The 20,701-nt window shown below is 36.5% G+C and overlaps 1 non-coding gene across 1 annotated transcript; it reads left to right on the top strand.

Annotated features, from left to right (window-relative positions):
- The first annotated feature begins 222 nt into the window (after positions 1–222).
- Positions 223–261, top strand: LOC117310080 (small nucleolar RNA SNORD55/SNORD39). The gene has a single exon (XR_004524336.1). It is a non-coding gene; the product is annotated as a small nucleolar RNA SNORD55/SNORD39 (small nucleolar RNA).
- Positions 262–20,701: the final 20,440 nt, after the last annotated feature.

The following is a 20,701-nucleotide window of genomic DNA, read 5'->3' as shown; positions in this document are numbered from 1 at the left end:
AAGATCTATATGACCTTACACTGGACATCACGTCTGCCCCCTGCAACACTGGACCACATTCCTGTAACTGACCTAGTCCTTCTGACTCTCACTCACCTTTTGATAAGTTATAGGAGGTGCCTTATCTCTTCATAATCATTCATTCAACTATTCAACACATAGTTATTGAAAGTTCATTATGTGCCAGTTCGTTATGTGACCGAAGTTTTGGTCACAGATCAAGAATGAGACATGGGGGAGCCAACCTTGGAGAGCTGAGCGTAAAAAATAAAATAAAATAAAAAATAAATTTAAAATAAAATAAAAAAAAAGAATGAGACAAAGCCGCTTCCCCCTTTTGGAGTTTATATTCTAAAGAGAAACACAGATATTAAGCAAGTAAGTATATATTAACTGTAATGATAGCTGCTATTAAAAAAAGTCAGAACAAGGGACTAAATAGTAATGTGCCTGTACATGCATGCATGTGTGTGTGTGCGAGTGTGTATATACATGTGTGTGCCTGCGTGTGCCCTGTTTTAGACTGGGCTCTAGGAAGGAAGTCCTCTATGAGAAAGTGGCATTTGAATGGAAGTGTGGGGAAGGGGTTTCATTTGAGGGAGAAGCAAACATAAATGTCACAAGCAGGAGTATCTGGATTTCCCTGCAATTCAAGGCGGACATGTCTTAGGCATAAACTGAGTCTCCTATTATATATAGTTTCCTGGTTTACAAAGAAATGAAATAAGATATCTCAAGAAAATATTTATAAAGGCAAATTTCAACATTTAAATATTAAATTATGTGCCTAAGCAATTATTTGCTTTATAAAGTGAGCCCCAGGGACATAGCTGTTGGAAAGACCCATTTGTCCCTCAAAACTATCAAATCGGTTACAGCAAGATTTAAATGAGGTAGTGGGTATGATTGCTCATAAAACAGACAACACCCCCAAACCAAAAAGCTATAGATGGTGATTCAAATATTAGGGATTATTATATAAAAGTGTACTATATTTTGAAGTATATTAACATTTATACAATGTCTATTGATATGTTTAATTCTGTTTATCTGATTAATAGATTTTGACAACCCAACATTTTATATATTCCTTCTCAGTTCAATAGAACCAGCCATATATTTACTGGCAGGTGGAGGTGCAGACCCACATCACTATTAGCAAGACATTTCTGAGCCCCTAACCCATCCAGGATGCTACATCCATATTGGATGTTGTACCAAGGTAACAAGTGTGATCCTGGCTCTCAAGTAGCTTATAAATTAGTCTGGGGAAAGGAGATTCCTTTTACCACCGATGACAGTAACAGCAAAGGACAGTAAACAACCTTTCCCTCCTTATACACCAAAGATACCCAGCTAAGCAAGTTGGACGTCAAGATTAATGAAGAATAAGAGGTACACTTCATACATAACACAGAGGGGAGGCTGACCTGATTCCATAGAGAGGCAAAGGAAGTTAAGAGTTTCCATCCTGAGAGGTGACAAGGTGAAACTGGAGGGAGAGAGGAATTCTAAAGATTATAGGTTATAATCACAGAGAATTACAGAGTTCAAAGCTTTGGTTTAGTGTCATTTAGAGTCATAGTAAGAGGTGTGTGTATTTTTAGGAATGATCCGATGAAGGAGGAATGAAAGTCTTAAGGAACAAGCTTCTTCATATTCAGTACTAAACTGGAACTTTACACTAACTATATAAAGCAGCAAAACAATTACACCTGTGCTTTATTTTTACAGATGATCAGAGGGATTAAGCGCCTTGCTCCCTGGCAGGTGGTTAGTGAGTTACAGGGCAGGAACTCAGTGTAGGAACCTACTAGGTTCCTAGTTTACATTATCCATGGACACAGCCTCCTTCCACTGTCCCAGGTAGCCTCTTGATTTCAAAATCATGGGCCAGCCTTGCACTATGACCTAGCTTTAAGCCAGTGGTGACTTTTGGAGAAGGTATATTGCATATCCATATGACATGATGACATGTCATATATTTAGAGAATTTTCAATCTTCTTCATCTTGCTTCTTTGTTAACTATGAAGTATTAGGTCATCTGCACTTCAAAAATGTCTCAGTGCATCCAAGAATCTGTTCCAAAGTTACCATATTTTTGGAAAACATGTCATTGTTATGTATTATAAGATGTAATGGAAATTTTTTGTTAAAATTCCAAAATCATTAATATCTTTCTTGTAAAACAGCCATTATACTTTTACAGGATCTATAAAAAATAAGAGTGATGCAATTGATAAAGTGGTTTATTTCTGAATCTTGACGTTTCTGTTTTAAGTACATCAAATATTTAGTAAAAAATCTTAACAGTAAGTAAAAACACACTAGTCTGCTATATATGAACACAAACTTAAGCTAGGAAGGTCTTACTTGTTTTTAGATCAAGAAAACAAAATCAAGGATGATAAAAGCTCTGCTTTTCCATTAACACATCAAGAATCACTTTTTGTAGTTGTGTTCTGGTTCTGTTCTTTATACCCTCCACGAGAAACCGTGACCACATGGTCCATTTAATGTTCACTAGGCTTAATCATTCTAACACATACTGTTGTCAAATAGTATGAATGGCAACACTGAATCTCATTGATTGTTCTTTTGTCATTTGGAGCATAATAAGCCACTGATAATGTTTGCAAACCTGAAGATCCCATACTGTTCCGGAAGGGTGGGGGAGGGATAGTTAGGGAGCGTGAGATTGACATGTACCCACTGCTGTATTTAAAATGGATAGCCAACAAGGACCTACTGTATAACACAGGGAACTCTGCTCAATATTATGTAACAACCTAAATGGGAAAAGAATTTGAAAAAGAATAGATACATGTATAATATATGTAGAACTGAATCACTTTACTGTATACCTGAAACTATCACAGCGCTGTTAATCAACTATACTCCAGTATAAAATAAAAAGTTAAAAAAATAGTACCAGTTGTTTACACTATAAAACAATATCAAGGGCTTCCCTGGTGGCGCAGTGGTTGAGAGTCCGCCTGCCGATGCAGGGGACGCGGGTTCGTGCCCCGGTCCGGGAAGATCCCACATGCCGTGGAGCGGCTGGGCCCGTGAGCCAAGGCCGCTGAGCCTGCGTGTCCGGAGCCTGAGCTCTGCAATGGGAGAGGCCACAGCAGTGAGAGGTCCGCATACCGCAAAAAAACAAAACAAAACAAAACAATATCAAGTCTTGAACCAAGGTTTTAGTGAAAAAATACACACAGGCTATGAGACTGTGGCCTGTTTAGGCACAAGACTAGTGCAGAGTGAGGGCAACTATGAATGATAATAATGACAACAGCAGCAAGAAGAATTAATTACTTCTAACAGTAATAGTAGTAACAGCTAACTCTTGAAAGCTTAGTATGTCTCAGGCTCTGAACTAGGCATATGACATCAATAACCACATTTAAAGACTCTATGAAGTATAATAAAAATAATTAATATTATTTTTAAATAATTATTAAATAATTGAATGCTCACTATGTGCCTAAGACTTTACAGGATTATCTCATTTAATTCTCACAAAACCCTCCAAAGTTCTTTGGGGAAGTAGGCGTTTAAAAAGAAAATCAAGGTGTAATTGACATATAACCTTATATTAGTTTCAGTTGCACAACATGATGATTTCATATTTGTATACATTGTGAAATGAGCACCATAATAAGTCTAGTTAACATCTGTCACCACACATAGTTACAAAATTTTTTGTGTGTGTGATGAGAACTTTCGTGCTTTATTCACTCAGCAACTTTTGAATATGCAATGTAGTATTGTTAACTATAGTCTCAAATGCTGGCAAGTGGGAGCAGAAATCATTACTAGGGTTCCCTGAGCATGGATGCCACCTTTTCCCTGCAGGTGAGGAAGGGGACTTGCTGAGATCAAATGTGGTTCAAGAACCCAGAGAAGCCAACGTTTGTAAACACTCTTGTTAATAGGGACGCATTTATGTTGGACAGGCCCTTATGGAATGATGATGCAAATACTGAGCATAAAAGGGTAGCAGCACATCAAGAATTAGGGCTTCTAGATCTGGTGAGACCCTGCTCTGCAGGTGGCAGATGGTGTCAAGAGCAGCTATGTGCCCTCGTTAGGGATGTTGAATTCAACGGGATATGATGCCAAGTTGCATCTGCTCTCATGCTGGGTGGCCATTTTGCTTCAGAGATGTTTTGAGTGTGTCCTCGGCCATTTAAATGAGGAGCTGACTCTAACTGCTTCTGCGTGTGATGTATCGACGGATGTGACAGTATGCTGTCATTGTTCCAGTGAGTACTTCTGACACACTGCAGCAGGGTGAGGTGAATGTCCCCATTTTACAGATGGAGAATCAGAGGCTTAGTGTCACTCTGTATCTTGTCCAAAGTCATTCAGATGATGAGTTGTAGAGGCAGGCTTCAACCTGAGGATGGCTGACCTCAACTCTTCACTTATTATCCCCTCACTCTGTGTGAATAAAGTACTGGTTGAGGAAATAGACCCTCCCCTTCACCCCTTCCCCGGCTAAGTGCATAACAATATTATCGACATTTTTTATTTTGCACACAAGCAATAATTTCATCTCATAAATTTCTCCTATTTTTACATTTTCCTCTCACTCTTAAAATACATGGCCAATTAAACACTTTTCTTTTTTTTCTATTTAGTCATTTACGTTCTTTTGTTCCTCATAGATAAGTCTTTACTCTTAAATCTTTTAAAATATTGTTCTTTTGGGGAGCTTCCCTGGTGGCGCAGTGGTTGAGAGTCCTCCTGCCGATGCAAGGGACACGATGCAAGGGTTCGTGCCCCGGTCCGGGAAGATCCCACATGCTGCGGAGCGGCTGGGCCCGTGAGCCATGGCCGCTGAGCCTGTGCGTCCGGAGCCTGTGCTCCGCAACAGGAGAGGCGACAGCAGTGAGAGGCCCGCGTACCGCAAAAAAAAAAAATTATTCTTTTGAATGATTTCACATCCTACTATTGCATTAATAATGATAAATAATCATTATTTATGTAGCGTATTGGTGACATTTAATTATGCTTTTGTTTGCTAGATCTCCTAATTGTGTTTCAGTGAAAGCTCAGATGAGATTAGAAAGCTGAAAGCTACTTTAAAAATGCACGTTTACTGACCTCCCCCCAATTTATCTCTTGCGGCTGGATGCCTTCTGCCCTTAGCCAGTGACTGATGCAGAGTGGGTGCCCAGAAATGTCTTTCAGGTTAAATATCAAAACCTCTGCAGGTCAGCAAGTTAATAGCTTTTATTCGTTGTTTCTGTTCCTGGAGATGAGGCATTAGAGAGTGGGGGTGGGGTGTTTTATAGTAAACATTGAAAGAATATGTGGAGTGAATGATTTCTAAGTAGTGGGGTAGGATGGGGTGATAGGAGAGAAAAAAAGATTTCAGGTAGTGGTGATTTAGAAGGTTGTTTTAATTTTTTTGACCAAAGCTAGGATAAACTAGAAAATCTTTTCCAATGCAGCAGTGAAGAGGAGGAAGATTAACATTAGCCACAGATACATTTTTAAAAACTGGAGAGGAGACATGGTTTACAGAGATGTGTGCAAAATCAAATAACAGTGATTAGAGCTTTATAAATCTAGTCACAGAGGACTTGGAATTTTCGATAATCACATAGATTCTGAGAATGTGCTGACCTCAATATATCAGTCCTGATAAAAAGAAGGTATAATGGAATGGAAAGTATGGGATATTGAGAAGCACAGACATCAAAAATAAGTGAATAAATAGGCAGCTGAGAAACAGCAAGAGCTGAGAAGATCTGGTCAAAATTCACTATGGTCAGTTCTGTCATCCCAGATAAGCATTTCATTACTACCTTAAGAAAGTATTGCTATGATTAAAAATAGTTCTAAACTTAAAGCAACCATTCATATATCCCACTCCACAGTAAAATTTCAATACTTCTTAGTGCATGACTTTTGTGATCTTTATGAAATCCCAGGTTTAATGAGCCTTTTTAGATATGATTAAAGTGAGGTGATTGAAGTCTGGTACTCAACAGAAAATTCCACTCAACATTCTGATTCTTGAACTGGATACACTAGAAAAGCACTATCCCTTACAAAGTTTGTCTGGACAAACTTCGGCTTTGGCTGTGTCACACATTTTCTCTATAAGTATTGTTCAAAAAGCATGCATTCAGCTCAGTCAATTTTTGTTATCACCAAAATGCTTGTTAGGCTTGAAGTACAAAATTAATTATTTCTGAAGTTGCTAATGAGGCTGTTAAGATGAGATAAGAAACCCCAAACAGTTAGTTAATGAAGCCTTGGGACATGATCATCACTCATCTGGGGATTTGTCCAAATAGCCATCTACAAACATGGTTTTGAATGTCAGAATAGACCCTGATCACAGAAGAAAACCAGGACAAGAGAGTTCAGACTATCCTCTCAGCATTTAGCAAAATCTGTGTTATTAGTTTTTATACAATAAATGCAGGATCTTAACTGTTTAGAACTATCACAGTTCTCTTTGAGAGACATGGAACTGATACTCCAAATTACTGTGCTATCAAACAAATAATTTAACAGAATAATTTTTTATTATTATCATTATTAGCTTCATTGAGTTATAATTTACATACAATAAAAGTCACCAATTTCAAGTGTACAATTTGATGAGCTTTGATAAATATGTAGAGTCCTGTAATCACCAACAAAACCATGCTATGGAGCATAATATTTACGCCAGAAATTTCCCTTGTACCCTTTGCAACAATTCCTTTCTCTTAGCCCCTGGGTCTGGCAACCAGTAATCTTTCTGACACTATAGTTTTTATTTTCATATAAGTGAAATCATACATTATATTTTCTTTTGAAACTGACTTTTTCATTCAGGATAATGGTTTTGATATTCATCGAGATCATTGTATGCGGCAGTAATTCAACCCTTTTTTTCTGAGTGGGATTCCACTGTATGGATGTACCACCATTTGTTTATCTAGTCACAAGTTGATGGATATGTGGATTATTTCTAGTTTGGGGTTATAACACATAAAGCTGGTACAAACATTCATGGGCAAGTCTTTATGTGGAGATATGTTTTCTTTCTCTTAAGTAAGTACCTAAGAATGGAATTCCTGGGTCACATATTAAGTGTATATCTAATTATATAAAAAACTGCTGAACTGTTCTCTAGTGTAGCTGAACTTTTTTTAAAAAAAGATTTACAATGTTGTGTTAGTTTCAGGTATACAACAAAGTGATTCTGTTTATATATACATATATATTTTATATATATATATTCATATATACATATACTTTTTCAGATTCCTTTCCCTTATAGGTTATTACAAAATATTGATTATATTTTCCTAGCTGAACTATTTTGATATCCAACACTCTCTTGAAAGTACAGTTGCTTTACATCCTAAATACACTTGGTATGGTCAAATTTTAAAATTTTATTCATTCTAGTGGGTGTGTAGTGGTATCTAATTGTGATATTAATTTTCATTTTCTTAATAATGTTGATAATTTTTTCATGTACTTATTTGACATATATGTATAGCCTTTGGTGAAGTGTCATTTAAATAGTTTGCCAATTTTTCACTTGGGTTTTTTTTTTTTTTTTTTTTTTTTTTTTTTTGCGGTACACGGGCCTCCCACCGCTGCGACCTCTCCCGTTGCGGAGCACAGGCTCCGGACGCGCAGGCCCAGCGGCCATGGCTCACGGACCCAGCCGCTCTGCGGCATGTGGGATCCTCCCGGACCGGGGTACGAACCCTTGTTCCCTGCATCGGCAGGCGGACTCTCAACCACTGCGCCACCAGGGAAGCCCTTCACTTGGGTTTTGTTTCCTAATTATTGAGTTGTAAGATCTCTAATATATTCTGAATATGTCTTTTGTCACTATATATTTTGTTAATATTTTCTCCCAGCCTGTGACTTTCATTTCATTTTCTTAAAAGTGTCTTTTGGTGGGACAAATGTTTTTAATCATGATGAAGTTCATTTTTTTTTCTTTTGTGGTTTGAGATTTTTCTGTGTCATCTAATAAATATTTACATAACTTAAGATCACAAACATTTTTCCCTATGTTTCATTTTAAAAGTTTTATAGCTTTAGCTTTTCTATTTAGGTCAGTGATCTATGTAGAGATAATTATTGTATATGTTATTAGTGATCTATGTAGAGATAATTATTGTATATGTTAAGAGGCTTATATATTTTATAATATATAAATATATACATATAATTTTTGCACATGGATATACAAATTTTTTGCTAGCATTTGTTGAAAAGACAATCCTCTAACTACTGAATTGACTTTGTACTTTGGTTGACATTAAATTGATTATGTATGTGTGGACCCTGTTTTGAATTCTCTATTCTGTTCTACGGGTCTATAAGTCTATCTTTTAGACAATACCATACTGTCTTGACTGTTGTAACTTTACAATAAGTCTTTATTTTTTTTCAAAAATTATTTTGGCTATTTCAGGTCATTTGAATTTTCACATAATTTTTAGAAACAGTTTATGAATTTCTTCAAAAGAAAGTCTTCTGAAATTTTGATTAGGATTGAGTTGAATCTGTAGATCAATTTGAGGAAAATACACCTTTTAACACTATTGATTTCCAGTCAATAAACAGGGATATCTCTAGATTTATTTAGGTCTTTTTAAACATTCAACAATATTTTCTAGTTTTTGGTTAATAAGTTTTGCATTTTTGGTTAAATTTACTCATAAACATTCTCTATTTTTGATGCTATTCTTAATAGTTTTAATTGTTTGTTGCTAATATATAAAAACACAATTGGTTTTTGTATATTGATATTGTAATTTGAGATGTGATTAAATAACTTATTAGATCTAATAGTTTTTCTGTGTATTTCTTAGAGTTTTCTACCTAGATGATTATGTTGTCTATTAATAAAGACAGTTTTATTCAATACATATTTGTCAAATTTCAGTTATATACTTTTCAAAGGTTTAACAAATACATACTTGTTATGTACTGTAATTTATTGTAATTAATGTCAAAAGAAATTTGTCAAATGTTTATGTAACAAACATATACTTGTGATTTATTATAATTTACTCTAATTATGATATGGTTTTTCTTCTTCTTGACATCATAAATTACACTGATTGATTTATGTATGATATATATATGATAGCAAATGTGGTATAATTGTTTGGAGCAAGTTTGGCTATGTGGCAGTCCTTACATCGTAGATTAAACACAGTACTTGAGAAAATGAAACTTAGTAATAGGTGCAGAGATGGGAGGATCTGAGAGAGACAGCACGAAGGGAGAGATTACAAAAAGCAGACAAAAGAACTGAAAAATGTAGCAGCTGGGGCTGCTCAGTGATTGCATTCTATTGTGCATGATTCATGCCCCTGAGTGTAATCACAGAATTTTAGCACAGTCTAATAGCCTACGTTCTAAGACGATGAAATGGAGTCATTAAAAATAAGTTAAGTCTGATCAGTATATCCTGTTCAGCAAGTCATAGAAATGTACAATCCATTTTAAAAAGCTGTCCGTTAAAATAGTTAAAAATATTTTGGCACTTTTTGGAGTAAGCTTTATTTCTCTTGGGAAACTCACTTGGAAGATACACTTCAACATCTCTTTGTTCAGTAACGCTGCTCAAATGAGGAGTTTGGTATATCCCGGAGCAGTCACCACCACTTAAGGGTCACACAGTCGGTACACTGCCAACCTTAGGGGGCGCTCTTCACATAAACGTCAAGTTTAATAGTACTCCCTCTCTGGAATTGTGCGGTATTGCAGTCCTGTTTACAGGGGCTGGGATTTTATGTTTCTGTTTTGTTCCCTGTCAATATCCCCGGTGCTAGGACATAGTGCATGGTACATAGTAGGTACATAATAGCATTTTTAAAAGTTAATTATGGATAAATGCAAACGTAACTACATTTAAACTGTAACATTTAGAAACAGAATATTTGAAGAACTATTTATCAGAAAAACGAATAATTCATTAGATGCCCATTTATTAGATGGCCAAAACATTCAGGACATCTTTAAATGAGAGCAGAACATGTGATTGAAAGGTAACAAGGAGGTGTCTATAAAGGATAGGAAAGAGCTGGGAAAGCTTCAACTTCATGAATATCTTGGATGAAAGCTTGGGGGTTTCCTCTAAGTCACCTTTGCCTGCCAGGGTTTGCAGTGTCTTTCCTGGCCAAAAGTGGGGCCCAAGGTGGCTTGCTGCACTCCCAGGATTGGATCATGGTGCATCGCATGGACAAGGTTTACCCTTCTCATTCTCTGCTCTTAAAATCTCAGTCTGTTGTAAATGGATTCTGTGGTGGTGGTGGACTCTGCTTAATTTACTCTGTCAGTTCTAGTTTCCTACCATATATGTAGAGCATTTAGACAGATGATGATACTAATGATGACAACACATTGAATTTGGAATCTGGAGATGAAAATTCTACATCTGGCTAAACCATCTATGCTAAGATAAATGATATTATATTTGGGGGAAAAAAACCTTTGTATTTGCCTAGTATCTTTCATTTATCTACAAGGTTAGTAAAACTTCAGCATTATTATACTATTATGGATAGCAGTTAAGCAATTTGGAATCCAGTATTTCCATACTTCATGATGAATAAAATGCTAAAAACTCTGTTAGACATATTAAAAGTTAACCATTTTTGCAACTTGAAGTTTATTGATTTTTTTTTTTTAAGGGCACGTTGGGATACCAGCCAAGCACAAGAGTTCATACATAGTCATTAGATGTGTGCATTGGCTTAAAAGATATGTTGAAGAGAATAGGAGAGCAGATTAAGAAAACATTTTTTATGGCATCTTGGAATTCTTATCTATTATAAAGTCAAAAATAGTTTTGAAAATCCTATAAAGGATATGCTATTTATAGGGCCCATGGTCAGCTTGTCAGATGTAATGGTTTTCTCATATTGGTCATTAATCTTTACTTCAGCAATAATCACAGACCACCATAAATTCTAAATACCCATGGAATTTCATGGTCTGAAATTATTCTGCACTTTAATGCCCAAACATTAAAAATAGACCAAGAATTTGAGAATATGTTTTCTTTTAATCATTTGCAATGTAAAATGCTTATGAATCTCAATCTTGAAGAACTATTTTAATATGATGAAATACTTTGGAACACTTTAAAAAGCCATAACAGGATTGAATTACATCCTTTATATTGGAATCAACAGAGGAACTTTTTTAAAAGCCATATTTAGCTGCGAAGTTTTGCAAGATTATGTTCAAGGTGCAACTTGAAATCACCTTCCAAATGTCTCATTTATGGAATATGACTAGTTCATCCATGAATCACCAGCATGTCATTTGCTTCCGCATTGAAGTTTCATGCAAACTAAGGAAATACCAGAGCCCTCTGTTCTCTTGGGTCTTTTATTATAGGATCCACTCAGTCTGTACTGCCTTTTGATAATGAAAGCCAGCATTAGGAGATAGGCCATGCTTCCAATGGGGTCAACATCTTAGTAATTGGCCCTAATTACTCTGGAATATTACATCCCAGGTTTAGGCTTCTTTCCATCGTCCATATTTTATTCATCAATCATGGTTTTCTGTCATAACTTGGCAAAAGTCTCTAGAATGCTGTATATTGTTAAAACAATCCTACATTTCCTGAAATAGACATTCTATGTGTCCAAGAGTGAAGAAATCTTCGGAGAAGTTCTTGCTTCTTGACTTAAGTATAAAAAAATACTCAATAATAATCATGTGTTAAATGTCTATGACAAATAATTCCTTAAAATCTTTGGATGAATCAACTACTTTTATTGCATGTGACTGTTCAATAAAATAATGAGGGAAATTTCACATTATCTGACAGAAAGCTGATGATATAATGAAAGTACAGTATTACCTTATATCAAAAGCAGTTTAATTGGGAAATAATAGTATTTTCAACTCAAAACTTATAATAAACAACCAAACTGATTTTTTATAGCCTTCTGGAAATTCTTGATAATTATTATTGATTAATTATTGATCTTTCCCTAGTAAGTCACATTTATTGAAGAAGATAATCGATACATCTGTCTTTGACACAGCAGAACTGTAATCATAGACATCACTCTCTTCACTAACACTCTTCAGGCCCCAGGGAAATACTTCTCACCATCTCTTTTTCTCTGTCTGAAAAAGAAAGGTGGGTACATCCTATTGCCCTGAATGTTGTAAAGGTTTATGGGTTTTGTCTCTGCTGGCAACAGAGACAGACATGGCTTATGAATTAAGAAGGCATATTTGTTGAGGTTGGAAAATACAGCAGATTTTATGTAAGTGTTTGGTAGCTTGACTTATAGCTTAAATGTTTAGCCTCAATTTGTACTCTCGTCTGCCTCAAGTCCCACCTTCATATATCTGACTCCTCCTCTCTTGCTAATTTCTTCTCTCAGCGCCTGTCTCTCTAAACACTTTATCTAGTCATTTTGAAATACCTGCCATTTCTTAAAACACCTTTATCTCTCACTCACTTTTCACTGGTTGTTCCGTTTCTTGGAACCTCTCTTCTTTCCTTGTCTTCTGGATGAAATTTTTTCATCTTCAAGAATCTATTCAAGTGTTAACACTTCTTTGAAATTTTCTCAAGCAGCCCACACTTCACCATAGATTGATCTAAAATAGCACTTAAAATATGAAATACTAACATTAAGTGCTAATATTAAGTTCTGAAATGTTAAGTGCTTATATATATATGAGGCTAATATATTAGGTGTGGTGCCTAGCACAGAGCAAGAACTCAATATGTTTGCTGTTGTTTTTATTAGTTCTTTTTGTTACATTTAATTACCCTCTCCTTACCCTCATCTCACCCACCCCCCATACCAGATTAGCTAACACTATGTATGTTTCCATAGCATTCTGTACTCCAATATTGGCAGTTTTTAACACTCACACACTCAACTAATACTTGTCTTTCTGTGTATGTCTCATTCATTCTTGTAAACCAAGCATCCACTATCAAACTGAATTAACAAATTAGTTTCCAGAGGGAAAAATAGGAGATGAGATTTGTAGAGACATGTGAGGGTCTGGAATATAGAAGTAGACATAAGGACGATGCATAACATTACGGGATTTTAAAAGAAAATTAAAAAGCTACGAGGAATATAAAATAAATATTTACAAAAGTAAAAGAAGGGACATTTGAGGCATTTTCTTAGATGCCCCCAAGAGGTTATTCATCTGAAAATGGTAGAGAATTGTTAGATTAATGAGTTTACTCCCTCATCCTTTCACTCCAGTTCCATTAGAGCTACTGAACTGCCTTACATCAACTGCCAAGACTTCTTCTTCAAAGTCAGTGTGCCTTGTTTATAGCTTCTTCAAGGAAAAAACTCTCAGTTAAGCCTGAGATAATCCTTTTTATTGTCATCATCTGGCATATAACAGGTGCTTAACAAATAGTGTCAAGTATTGACCTTAAGAACAATAATATAACTGTAAAAATATGCATACACATGACCACTTCTGGAAAAAGAAGTTTGATATAAAAATTGTAATGGAGGTTCAGAAAACTATTCTTACCCTGGTCAGCTCTCATATGGAGTTAGCAATACAGTGGCTTTATTTGACCGCATATCTTAAGAGCACACCACCTCTTAATAGCATAGAAATACGATCTACTTCCACGACAACATATCAATAAACAAGATAGCCAGTAATCAATGCAATCTAGTTTCTATGGATTGGTATTATTGATGATTATTTTTTTAGCTGAGTCGAAAATTATTTCAAAAACTCTCTGTAGAGCACTAGGTGAGGTAAGCAAATGTAACCGTTTTAACCCTACAATATCTTTTCCACTATCTGTGCTTCTACATTTTCATAAGCTATCCCAGTGAAACTCCACAGAAACATTGCTGCGTAGCTAATACAGCATAACTCATGTATGTGACACAACTAGTCTAAAAAAGGCTAATACATTAAACAGCAGAGGAATTAATTTTTAAGCCATGTTAAAGATGTGGCAGAAAAAAACATCTGGAAAAGAACAGGTTGATTGAAATAGGCCTGCATGGTTTCAGAAATGGAAGATCATATTAAACTAATCTCCAAAAGAACTCTGAGAGTATTACTGCCAAAATAGACAAAGGCAGTTCAAGGATGTAATACATTTGGATTTTCCAGGATCATATGCAAATGCTGGAGCTTGAAGGGTCAGTCTAGCAATGCGTTATCCTTTTATCCTTCCCATTGTTTTCAAAGATGGTGATCTGGCTTGTTTTAGAGATACATAGGAACAGGCAGAAACATCCACATTCATTAGGAAGTATTTATTGTGCTTACTGTGTGCCAGGCCAGTTCTGATATTAGAGAAACTAGTGGTGTATCTTCATCCTTGAGATTCCAGAGCCTGGTCTGAGAGCCAGGCAACTATCTTAACCACACAATAGAAAGAGACACTAACCCAGGCAGATTTTACATGATCTGCTTGAGATGTTTAAGGGAAATCTGAATTTTAAAATTCAAGCTGAGGATAATCCTCATTCCCATCCAAGGGTGATGAAATATACAGGGAGGCATATGGTTTTCTGCAGAAGTACTTTGTAAAAATAGAAAAGAAATGATATAAACAGAATCTTAAAACAAAATATCATTATGTACATTCTTTTAGTTATTTCTAAAGCAGCTTCGACTCTTTTAAAATAAGCTTAAACCCTATTGAATAGATAAACCATTTAATCAGATTGGTGACTACACTTATCCCTTGAATCTAGCTACATGTTTTATGTTTAATCATGGAATCATAAGCTAGAAAGAATCACGGACAACTCCAGTTCAGAGATTCTTGAAGTGTGTTTTATAATACAAAATAAAAGTTTTTACAGTCAAATAGAATACAGTCAAATAGAAATCAATGGGCTAAATGAAGTTAAATGGGTTTTTCTCCTAAAAGAATTTTCAGTGAATTTACTCTACCAATGTGTATTTTTTTTCCACTAAAAGATAGCACAGTTTATAGTATTTTCCAAACTACCCTGAACACACACACACCCACACACTGTCCAAGAACACTTCGTGGGAATATGCACTGGAAAACTCTTTGGAAAACATTGCCTTTGCCCAAGTCCCTTAATTTGCAAAGACAGAATTCAGATTCAGTGGGTGAAGTGATTTACACAATTCAAAATCAGTTATAGTGAGCCAAGACTAAGAATCTCACTTTTAGATTTTCATTTAGCCCTCATTCTTTTAAACCACTGTCTTCAATTTGCATACACATATCTCTCAGAGCACTTAAGGATTTTCCTGACATATGTAGGCATAGATAGTTGTAAGAGAATCTAGTTCCATATCTGTTTCTTAAAATTGATTTGTTTTAAGAACAAGTCTGTAGGTTGATCGTAGGGGCAGGTTGCTCTTACCTTTCCTATATCATCTTCAAAGATAGCCCTTTTTTTTATTTGATACATTGGGAAAAATTATTTACTTTTATGGAAAAGCAGTACGTTTTTAAGAAACTTACCTGGCTGTCATTGGCTAACTACAGAATTAGAAATAGGACTATTAAACTAAAATCTTGTTACTTTGGCTTACACAATATTGATCTCATTAATACAATAGTTATCAACACCCACAGAACATTAACATATTTAAATTTTGATTGTATTAGCCACTAATGTGCCATGGATTTTTAATCACCAACAAAGTAACCTGTATAAATCATTATATTTCAAATTCAAAACCCAAAAGATTTTGTATATGTATCCACGACCTTTCTTCCTATTATTTTAGATGAATTCTCTGTGTGCCTCTCTGAGACCAATCCTTCCATACGTGTGTAATAAAGCCCCTCCTCTCTCACCTGCTGTAGATATCGCTTAAGCCTTTCTCTTTCCATCTCCTGCATCTCTATGTTTTCCCATTTGATTGGATGTCTCATCAGCATACATACTATTTTTCTTTCATATTAAAAATAATACCCTCTTGATTCCAGTTAGTCCTCCAGCTCTTTCTTTTTCTATTCCCCTGTATAGAACGAATTGCAAGAGTTATCTATACTCATTGTCTCTATTTCTCTCTTCCAATCCTCTAAAAAACTAGTTTCCTTGTGTCTTTGATCCCTATCACTTCAAAAGCTACTCTTGTCAAGGTCACCCTAGTCTTCCACATTAATAAATCTTATGGTTAATTCTCAGCCCTTGTCTTACTTGAGGGCATTTGATATGGTTGATCACTTCCTTCTCCTTGAAATACTTTCTTCACTGAACTTCCAGAACACCACATTTTCCTGTTATTTATTTATTTATTTTGTATTTCCCTCATTACTCCTTCTCAGGTCCTTTTCTGTGTCCCTGATATTCCCAGTCTTAGATATTAGAGGATACAGGGCTTCCTTGTTTCTCTTCTTAGCTATAAACACTTCTCCCATGACTTCATCTGGCCTCATGGCTTTAAATATGATCCCTATGCTCATGACTTTCAACCTTCTACATTGCCATCTCCATGTTTTTCCCCTTGGTATCCAGACTTATATACTGTGATACCTACTTAATCTCTCCACTTAGATGGCTAAAAGGCATCTCAGAATTAGAATTTCCAAACACCCCATTTCCATTCTTCCCCTCCAGTTATTTTTCTTGCGTTTAATCGGTTTCCATTAATGATAACTCAGTCTTTCCAGTTCTCATCCTTGACTCTTCTCTTTCCTCACACCTCATGCCCAATGCCAATGAGAAGTCTTTTAAGCTCACACTTCAAAATGTCTCCAAAATATGACTATTTCTTACTACCTCCACTGTTGCCCTGCTGGTTCAAGAAACTGTCATCTCTTGCTTGGACTTTTGCTTTTATCTTTGTACTCCAACCCCCGTTTCACTTTCCCATCCCCTATCCAAAGTCTGCCAAGGCAGCCAGAGAAGTCCTGTTAAAACGTCTGCTCGAATATTCCAATGGCTATTTTTCTTACTCAGAGAAAAACCTGAAGAGTTTGCAAACAGCCTACAACACCCTACACGACTGGGTTCTTACTCACTCTCCACTGTCAACCTCCAATTTCTTTAATCTGCTCCAACCAGCCCACAAGCACCTGTGCTGGTCTTTGTACATGCCAGGCTGCTCTCAGTGGAGGATACTTATTCTTGCTGTTCCCTCCGTCTGTAACACTTTTCCTCAGCAACCTCATGGCGCGTTCCCTCACCTCCTTCTTGTCTGTTCAGATTTCTTCTCTTCAGAGAGATCTTCCATGACCACTGTATTTAAAATTACAACACTCTTCAGAACTTCCTCACGCTCCTAAAGTAATGTACTTAGTGTTATACTTATTATGATTCTCCCCACACTAGAATATAAACTCTGTGAGGACAGGCTTTCTTGTGTGTTTTATTCGCTATGGTATTCCAAATGGGAAAAAAAGGTGTGTTTGGAAAAATACAGTATGTACATACCAGCTTTGGAAAAATGAGGACATTATGAAGTGGGATGGGAATGAAGAAGTGGCTTTATTTTTATTATTTTTAATGTGTTGTTTTTAATAATAAAGGACCCAACTATGGTAAGGATTTATTCCTATAACATATTAATGGTGGGTACAAGGGTTTTAGTTGTAATTTTCCCCTGACATTTTTGAATGTTTAAAATATTTTATAATGTTCAAACAGTTTACTGAGAAAGAAGGAGGGGGCACATCAGAGCTGTAGTTATGAATGGCTGGAGCATGGGTGGGGGAGAGGGAGAGACGGCAGAAGGAGAGAAAAGAAAGACACTGGCCAGGTATACGATAGTAACGGTGGCACTAAGTGTGACTATTTTATGAAGGGATAGTTAGAACAAGCATCATAGCGAAGTGCTTCTCAACATTAACCTGCATGGGAATCACAGGGGGATTTGTTTTAATATACAAATTCCAGTTCAGTTGGTCTGGGGGGAGCTGTGGTTCTGACCTTGTAAGACTCCCCCAGGTGATGCCCAACACTGGTCCTAGAGCACTGGTAACAAGGTGCTATAGTGTGGGATCTCTAACTTGGCTGCACACTGGAATCTCCTGGAGAGTTGTAGAAAATACTGATGTCTGGGTCCAACCCCTAAGATTCTGATTTAATTGGCATCGGTTGTGGGCTGGCCACCCCCCAAGAAGTGATTTTAAAGTGCAGCAGACTTTGAGAGCTACTCTAAGGGGCCTAGGTCAGGTGCCTTCCTGCTACATTGCCTCCTATGAGACTCCTTCGAGATGCCTGCTTCCTGCTCTCTCCTGGGGGGTTTTGGGGCAGAGGTCACTAGACTGTACCAATTGATGCTGCTGCCCAGGCAAGGCCATGTGCCAGAGATTAGAACACAAATGCAGGCCTAGGCTAGACACCTGATGGGTGTGCATTTTCCTGAAGGCCTGACTAGTCAATTACTTCAAGAACCTAAATCAGGTTTATATACAATGCAACTGTAGGGAAAACATATGCCTACTTCAGAGAAGAAAGCTATCAGAGATGCTGCTGACTTGCCAGAACTGTTGCCAGGCTATCAAATCAATTATTTAATCATTTCATTTATTTATTATTTTCCAAATGTATTGACGATTGGAAATGTGCAAAGCACGTAATTTAATGATGGGGAAGGCAGACTTCTCCCAGGCCTGGTAGGGCTTACAGGCTATTAGTTATGAAGGACAGTAAACAACTTATTACCCAATTGTGAACTTATTGATAAGGTGGTAACTGTTCTATGCACATTCTGGGTACCAAAAGCATGAGCAGTAGGGGATGAGGGAACTGCTTGTCTGAAAAAATGGTAGGTAAGCTGAGGCCTGAAGGGTGAGTGGTCATCAGTTAGGAGAACTGGATAGGAGGCGGGGGGAAGTAGCTGCTGAATACTAAGCATTACTCTATTTCTCAGGAGACTTTTCAGCTGCTTAAACAATTTCCTTTCTCTTTCTTCCTCAAGTGTTTTTTTTTTTTTCCACATTCTTGTTTAATTTAATTTTTATTTCTTATCAGAGTAAATTTGATTACAATGTTTTGTTTGTCCTACGTGTACAGAATCTGGTTCATTAGATACATGTACATATATTTAATCAGGTTTAGGTTCTTTCCCATGTTGGTCATTACAGAGTGTTGAGTAGACCTCCCTTGGCAACCAGTAGGTCCTTCTTGATTATATATTTTATATGTATTATTAAATGTATGTAAACCCCACCATCCTAATTTTTCCATTCCTTTCACCTTTTTCTAAGTCTGTATGGGTCTTTCTCTGTGGAAATATGTTCATGGGTATCAATTTTTAGGTAACACCAGTAAATGATATCATCGGATATTTATCTTTCTCTTTCTGAATTACTTTACGTAGTATGATTATCTCTAGGCTCATTTGTGGTGCTGCAAAACACATTGTTTCTTCTTTTCCATGGCTAATATTCCATTGTGTACATGTACCACTTCTTTGTCCATTCATCTGTAGATGGACATTTTGGTAACATCCATGTCGGGCTATTGTAAATATTACTGCAGTGCTCATTTGGGTGCCTGTGTCTTTCTGAATTCTGGTCTTCTTGGGTTATAGGCCAACTAGTGGTTCGACAGGTGAATACGGTACCTCAACTGTTACATTTTAAAGGCACCTTCATTCTGTTCTGATTAGTGGCTCTTACCAGTTTACATCGAAGCAAAAGCATAGGAGGGTACCCATTCTTGGACACCCATTCAGCATTTATTGTTTGCAGATATTTTGTTCTGATGGCCATTCAGACTAGTGTGAGGTGATACATTTTTGTAGTTTAAATTTGCATGTCTCTAATAATTCTTGATATTGAATATTTTTTCATGTCCTTTTTATTTTATCTATTTTTTATTTTCATTATTTTAAACATCTTTATTGGAGTATAATTCCTTTACAATGGTGTGTTAGTTTCTGCTTTATAACAAGGTGAATCAGTTATACATATACATATATCCACATATCTCTTCCCTCTTGCGTCTCCCTCCTTCCCACCCTCCCTATCCAACCCCTCTAGGTGGTCACAAAGCACCAAGCTGATCTCCCTGTGCTATGCAGCTGCTTCCCACTAGCTATCTATTTTACATTTGGTAGTGTATATATGTCCATGCCACTCTTTCACTTTGTTCCAGCTTACCCTTCCCCCTCCCCGTATCCTCAAGTCCATTCTCTAGTAGCTCTGCATCTTTATTTCCCGCCTTGCCCCAAGGTTCTTCATGAACATTTTGTTTGTTTTTTAGATTCCATATATATGTGTTAGCATACGGTATTTGTTTTTCTCTTTCTGACTTACTTCACTCTGTATGAGAGACTCTAGATCCATCCACCTCACTTCAAATGACTCAATTTTGTATCCTTTTATGGCTGAGTAATATTCCATTGTATATATGTGCCACATCTTCTTTATCCATTCATCTGTTGATGGACACTCTGGGTTGCTTCCATGTCCTGCCTATTGTAAATAGAGCTGAAATGAACATTGTGGTACATGACTCTTTATGAAGTATGGTTTTCTCAGGGTATATGCCCAGTAGTGGGATTGCTGGGTCGTATGGTAGTTCTATTTGTAGTTTTTTAAGGAACCTCCATACTGTTCTCCATAGTGGCTGTATCAATTTATATTCCCACCAACAGTGCAAGAGGGTTCCCTTTTCTCCACACCCTCTCCAGCATTATTGTTTGTAGATTTTTTGATGATGGCCATTCTGACCGGTGTGAGATAATATCTCATTGTAGTTTTGATTTGTATTTCTCTAATGATTAATGATG

Source organism: Tursiops truncatus, chromosome 21 (assembly GCF_011762595.2).
Source record: "Tursiops truncatus isolate mTurTru1 chromosome 21, mTurTru1.mat.Y, whole genome shotgun sequence".
NCBI lineage: Eukaryota > Metazoa > Chordata > Mammalia > Artiodactyla > Delphinidae > Tursiops > Tursiops truncatus.
Note: the sequence above shows the minus strand (reverse complement) of the source record. Positions and strands in the feature narration are given on the sequence as shown.